Source organism: Chiloscyllium punctatum, unplaced genomic scaffold (assembly GCF_047496795.1).
Source record: "Chiloscyllium punctatum isolate Juve2018m unplaced genomic scaffold, sChiPun1.3 scaffold_1269, whole genome shotgun sequence".
In the NCBI taxonomy this organism is placed as follows: Eukaryota; Metazoa; Chordata; class Chondrichthyes; order Orectolobiformes; family Hemiscylliidae; genus Chiloscyllium; species Chiloscyllium punctatum.
The window spans coordinates 928-7500 of NW_027311003.1; positions in this window are offsets into that span (position 1 = coordinate 928).

The window sequence follows — 6573 nt, forward strand, 5'->3', positions numbered from 1 at the left end:
GTGTTCAGGCCGAATTTTGTGCATTTCGAACCGTGGGAAGTTGCCCAAAAGTCGATGGGAGTGAATGTGACTGCTCAACCCGACTTTGAGACTTGTAAGCCGGGTAGCTCAGCCGGGTTTGACCCGGCGGTTCTGCCGACGGTCTCGTCTTCGAGGCGGGTGCCTCCCCCGTGTACAGGCCGATTTTCATGCATTTCGTACCGTGGGAAGCGGTCCAAAAGGGGATGGGAGTGAACGTGACTGCTCATACCGACTTTGGCGCTTCCGAGCCGGGTAGCTCAGCCGGGTTTGACCCGGCGGGTCTGCCGACGGTCTCGCCTTCGAGGGGGGAGCGTCCCCCGTGTTCAGGCCGAATCTTGTGCATTTCGAACCGTGGGAAGTTGCCCAAAAGTCGATGGGAGTGAATGTGTGACTGCTCAACCCGACTTTGAGACTTGTAAGCCGGGTAGCTCAGCCGGGTTTGACCCGGCGGTTCTGCCGACGGTCTCGTCTTCGAGGCGGATGCCACCCCGTGTACAGGCCGATTTTCGTGCATTTCCAACCGTGGGAAGTGGTCTAAAAGTCGATGGGAGTGAACGTGACTGCTCAACCCGACTCTGAGGCTTCTAACCCGGGTAGCTCGGCCGGGTTTGACCCGGCGGTTCTGCCGACGGTCTCGTCTTCGAGGCGGGTGCCTCCCCCGTGTACAGGCCGATTTTCGTGCATTTCGAACCGTGGGAAGTGGTCTAAAAGTCGATGGGAGTGAACGTGACTGCTCAACCCGACTTTGAGACTTGTAAGCCGGGTAGCTCAGCCAGGTTTGACCCGGCGGTTCTGCCGACGGTCTCGCCTTCGAGGGCGGACCCTCCCCCGTGTACAGGCCGGTTTTCGTGCATTTCGAACCGTGGGAAGTGATCCAAAAGGGAATGGGGGTGAACGTGACTGCCCAACCCGGCTTTGAGACTTGTAAGCCGGGTAGCTCAGCCGGGTTGGACCCGGCGGTTCTGCCGACGGTCTCGACTTCGAGGCGGGTGCCTCCCCCGTGTACAGGCCGATTTTCATGCATTTGCAACGGTGGGAAGTTGCCCAAAAGTCGATGGGAGTGAATGTGACTGCTCAACCCGACTTCGAGACTTGTAAGCCGGGTAGCTCAGCCGGGTTTGACCCGGCGGTTCTGCCGACGGTCTCGCCTTCGAGGGGGGAGCCTCCCCCGTGTACAGGCCGATTTTCGTGCATTTCCAACGGTGGGAAGAGTTCAAAAGGGGATGGGAGTGAATGTGACTGCTCAACCCGACTTTGGCGCTTCCGAGCCGGGTAGCTCAGCCGGGTTTGACCCGGCGGGTCTGCCGACGGTCTCGTCTTCGAGGCGGGTGCCTCCCCCGTATACAGGCCGATTTTCATGCATTTCGAACCGTGGGAAGTGGTCCAAAAGGGAATGGGGGTGGACGTGTCTGCTCATACCGACTTTGAGACTTGTAAGCCGGGTAGCTCAGCCGGGTTTGTTCCGGCGGTTCTGCCGACGGTCTCGTCTTCGAGGCGGGTGCCTCCCCCGTGTACAGGCCGATTTTCGTGCATTTCGAACCGTGGGAAGTGGTCCAAAAGGGGATGGGAGTGAATGTGACTGCTCAACCCGACTTTGGCGCTTCCGAGCCGGGTAGCTCAGCCGGGTTTGACCCGGCGGGTCTGCCGACGGTCTCGTCTTCGAGGCGGGTGCCTCCCCCGTATACAGGCCGATTTTCATGCATTTCGAACCGTGGGAAGTGGTCCAAAAGGGAATGGGGGTGGACGTGTCTGCTCATACCGACTTTGAGACTTGTAAGCCGGGTAGCTCAGCCGGGTTTGATCCTGCGGTTCTGCCGACGGTCTCGCCTTCGAGGGGGGAGCCTCCCCCGTGTTCAGTCCGATTTCCATGCATTTCCAACCGTGGGAAGTTGCCCAAAAGGGGATGGGAGTGAATGTGACTGCTCAACCCGACTTTGGCGCTTCCGAGCCGGTTAGCACAGCCGGGTTTGACCCGGCGGTTCTGCCGACAGTCTCCTCTTCGAGGCGGGTGCCTCCCCCGTGTACAGGCCGATTTCCGTGCATTTCGAACCGTGGGAAGTGGTCCAAACGTCGATGGGAGTGAATGTGACTGCTCAACCCGACTTTGGCGCTTCCGAGCCGGGTAGCTCAGCCGGGTTTGACCCGGCGGTTCTGCCGACGGTCTCGTCTTCGAGGCGGGTGCCTCCCCCGTGTACAGGCCGATTTTCATGCATTTGGAACCGTGGGAAGTGGTCCAAAAGGGAATGGGGGTGGACGTGACTGCTCATACCGACTTTGAGACTTGTAAGCCGGGTAGCTCGGCCGGGTTTGACCCGGCGGTTCTGCCGACGGTCTCGCCTTCGAGGGGGGAGCCTCCCCCGTGTTCAGTCCGATTTTCGTGCATTTCCCACGGTGGGAAATGGTATCTTTCATTACGGGGACAAGGGTCTGAAGCGGTGAAGTCAGTAACCGGCATAGTTAAGGAAAGGGTTCGAATTTTCTCAACAGTACGAAAAAAGTGAGCAGGGAAGCTAGAGAAGGTGTCAGTGAGTCCCAAACGAGTGAACCGCAAAACTTAGGGAAATGCCCGAAAGCGTTTTAAAGGGTGAAATCGGGAACGAGGAAATGATGGGAAAGTGCCTGAAAGTGCTAAATGAGTAAACAGAAAAACGAAGAAAAATGTTTGAAAAGAAGAAGTGAGTAACCAGGAAAACTTAGAAAAATGTTCAAAACGAAGAAATCAGTAACCAGGAAAACTTAGAAAAATGATCAAAAAGAAGAAATGAGTAACCAGGAAAACTTAGAAAAATGTTTAAAAAGAAGAAATCAGTAACCAGGAAAACTTAGGAAAATGTTTAAAAAGAAGAAATCAGTAACCAGAAAAACTGCGAAAAATGTTTAAAAAGAAGAAATGAGTAACCAGAAAAACTTAGAAAAATGTTTAAAAAGAAGAAATCAGTAACCAGGAAAACTTAGAAAAATGTTTAAAAAGAAGAAATCAGTAACCAGGAAAACTTAGAAAAATGTTTAAAAAGAAGAAATCAGTAACCAGGAAAACTTAGAAAAATGTTATAAAAGAAGAAGTGAGTAACCAGAAAAACTTAGAAAAATGTTTAAAAAGAAGAAATCAGTAACCAGAAAAACTGCGAAAAATGTTTAAAAAGAAGAAATCAGTAACCAGACAAACTGCGAAAAATGTTTAAAAAGAAGAAATCAGTAACCAGGAAAACTTAGAAAAATGTTTAAAAAGAAGAAGTGAGTAACCAGAAAAACTTAGAAAAATGTTTAAAAAGAAGAAATCAGTAACCAGAAAAACTTAGAAAAATGTTTAAAAAGAAGAAATCAGTAACCAGAAAAACTGCGAAAAATGTTTAAAAAGAAGAAATCAGTAACCAGGAAAACTTAGAAAAATGTTTAAAAAGAAGAAATCAGTAACCAGAAAAACTGCGAAAAATGTTTAAAAAGAAGAAATCAGTAACCAGGAAAACTTAGAAAAATGTTTAAAAAGAAGAAATCAGTAACCAGAAAAACTTAGAAAAATGTTTAAAAAGAAGAAATGAGTAACCAGAAAAACTTAGAAAAATGTTTAAAAAGAAGAAATCAGTAACCAGAAAAACGGCGAAAAATGTTTAAAAAGAAGAAATCAGTAACCAGAAAAACTTAGAAAAATGTTTAAAAAGAAGAAGTGAGTAACCAGAAAAACTTAGAAAAATGTTTAAAAAGAAGAAATGAGTAACCAGAAAAACTTAGAAAAATGTTTAAAAAGAAGAAATCAGTAACCAGAAAAACTTAGAAAAATGTTTAAAAAGAAGAAATGAGTAACCAGAAAAACTTAGAAAAATGCTTAAAAAGAAGAAATCAGTAACCAGAAAAACGGCGAAAAATGTTTAAAAAGAAGAAATCAGTAACCAGAAAAACGGCGAAAAATGTTTAAAAAGAAGAAATCAGTAACCAGACAAACTGCGAAAAAATGTTTAAAAAGAAGAAATCAGTAACCAGAAAAACTGCGAAAAATGTTTAAAAAGAAGAAATCAGTAACCAGGAAAACTTAGAAAAATGTTTAAAAAGAAGAAATGAGTAACCAGGAAAACTTAGAAAAATGTTTAAAAAGAAGAAATGAGTAACCAGGAAAACTTAGAAAAATGTTTAAAAAGAAGAAATCAGTAACCAGAAAAACTTAGAAAAATGTTTAAAAAGAAGAAATCAGTAACCAGAAAAACTTAGAAAAATGTTTAAAAAGAAGAAATGAGTAACCAGAAAAACTTAGAAAAATGTTTAAAAAGAAGAAATGAGTAACCAGAAAAACTTAGAAAAATGTTTAAAAAGAAGAAATCAGTAACCAGAAAAACGGCGAAAAATGTTTAAAAAGAAGAAGTGAGTAACCAGAAAAACTTAGAAAAATGTTTAAAAAGAAGAAATGAGTAACCAGAAAAACGTTTAAAAAGAAGAAATCAGTAACCAGAAAAACTTAGAAAAATGTTTAAAAAGAAGAAATGAGTAACCAGAAAAACTTAGAAAAATGTTTAAAAAGAAGAAATCAGTAACCAGAAAAACGGCGAAAAATGTTTAAAAAGAAGAAATCAGTAACCAGAAAAACGGCGAAAAATGTTTAAAAAGAAGAAATCAGTAACCAGACAAACTGCGAAAAATGTTTAAAAAGAAGAAATCAGTAACCAGAAAAACTTAGAAAAATGTTTAAAAAGAAGAAATCAGTAACCAGGAAAACTTGGAAAAAAACACTTAGAAAAATTTTCAGCAAAGTGTGAAAAATATTCTAAGTGTCAGCGGAGGAAAATGCTGCAGCATCGGGAAAGATTCGCAAACTTACACCGAACATGTGCTCCGAAGTGCCGGAGGAATTGGGTGAATTGAGCCCGGCAAATGGCCAGCTGTCGTTTTGTGCCTGCAGCCCGAAAACTTTAACTTTGTCTGTCGCGGAAGTCCGGACCGAGAAAAATCCAAACGGTTTTGACCGGACCGAGTTCCAGACCGATGCAGTCAAATTTGGAATTCAGACCCATTCAGTGCCACTTGTAGTTTTTCCGCAGTGAGGTTGGCGGGGTACCCGGAGATATATGGGAACACGATTTTTAGAACAAAATGGCGGCGCGGGACCGTTCTGAAAGGCATCCGAAAAACGGTTCCACGGGCATAGCACTTTAATGACAGGTATGAGTGCATGCCGGAGAGCTCTTGGAAGTCGAATTTTTGACACTTTGTCAATTTTTTGACAGATTTGACAAACTCTTTCTGTCTGTTCTAAGAGTCAGTCAGAGACTTGTGCGGCGGTCTTTTGACACTATTGGAGGGCGGGCAAACCCCACGTTGACTCCGGCCGTCCCTCCACAGGCGCTCGTGTCCAAAATGAAGGCGAGAGACGCGAGTGGCCTGGTTCCCTTGGGTGTTGCCAAGAAGGCTGCGGGCTGACCGTTGCCTGAGCACTCCCTAAAGCCTCTTGTGATGAGAGCAGACCTCGCCTGCCGCACGACCGGCTCTGGGAGTCGTTGGGCCGCTATTTGTGAATAGTCTGGTCCTCCTCTGCCACCCGGACAAGCGCGATGGCTCTGCCGCCCTGCGGTGCTCGTCACCCAGGTTTGGGGAACACGATACTCGTAACAAAAATAAAAGGCGGCTCGGGACCTGCAGGCGAAAGGGGTCCCGTGGTGCTAAGCACGTCGACTTCGGGTCTCGGTGCAAGCCGGAGAGCTCACGGAAGTCTAAAGTTTTCGGCACGTGGTCGAATCTTTTCAAAGGCTTACCCGGCTCTTTCCGTCCATTCTGAGAGTAAGTCAGAGGCCGGTGCGGAGGTCTCTTGACAATCGGAGGGGGTGGTGGCCCTCCGCAGGCGCTCGTGTCGAAAATGAAGGCGAGAGACGCGAGTGGCCTGGTTCCCCTGGGTGTTGCCAGGAAGGCTGCGGGCTGACCCTTGCCTGAGCACTCCCTAAAGCCTCTTGTGATGAGAGCAGACCTCGCGCGCCGCACGACCGGCTCTGGGAGTCGTTGGGCCGCTATCTGTGAATAGTCTGGTCCTCCTCTGCCACCCGGCCAAGTGCGATGGCTCTGCCGCCCTGCGGTGCTCGTCACGCAGGTATGGGGCACACGATGCTCGTAACAGCAAATAAAGGCGGCTCGGGACCTGCAGGCGAAAGGGGTCCCGTGGTGCTTAGCACGTCGACTTCGGGTCTCGGTGCAAGCCGGAGAGCTCACGGAAGTCTAAAGTTTTCGGCACGTGGTCGAATCTTTTGAAAGGCTTACCCGGCTCTTTCCGTCCATTCTGAGAGTCAGTCAGAGGCCGGTGCGGCGGTCTATTGACGACCGGAGGCTCCCATGGGTGTTGCGATGAGGGTGGAGGGCACAGAACCTTGCCTTAGCACTCCCTAATAAAGCCTCTTGTGAAGAGAGCAGACCTCGCGCGCCGCACGACCGGCTCTGGGAGTCGTTGGGCCGCTATCTGTGAATAGTCGGGTCCTCCTCTGCCACCCGGCCAAGTGCGATGGCTCTGCCGCCCTGCGGTGCTCGTCACGCAGGTATGGGGCACACGATGCTCGTAACAGCAAATAAAGGCGGCTCGGG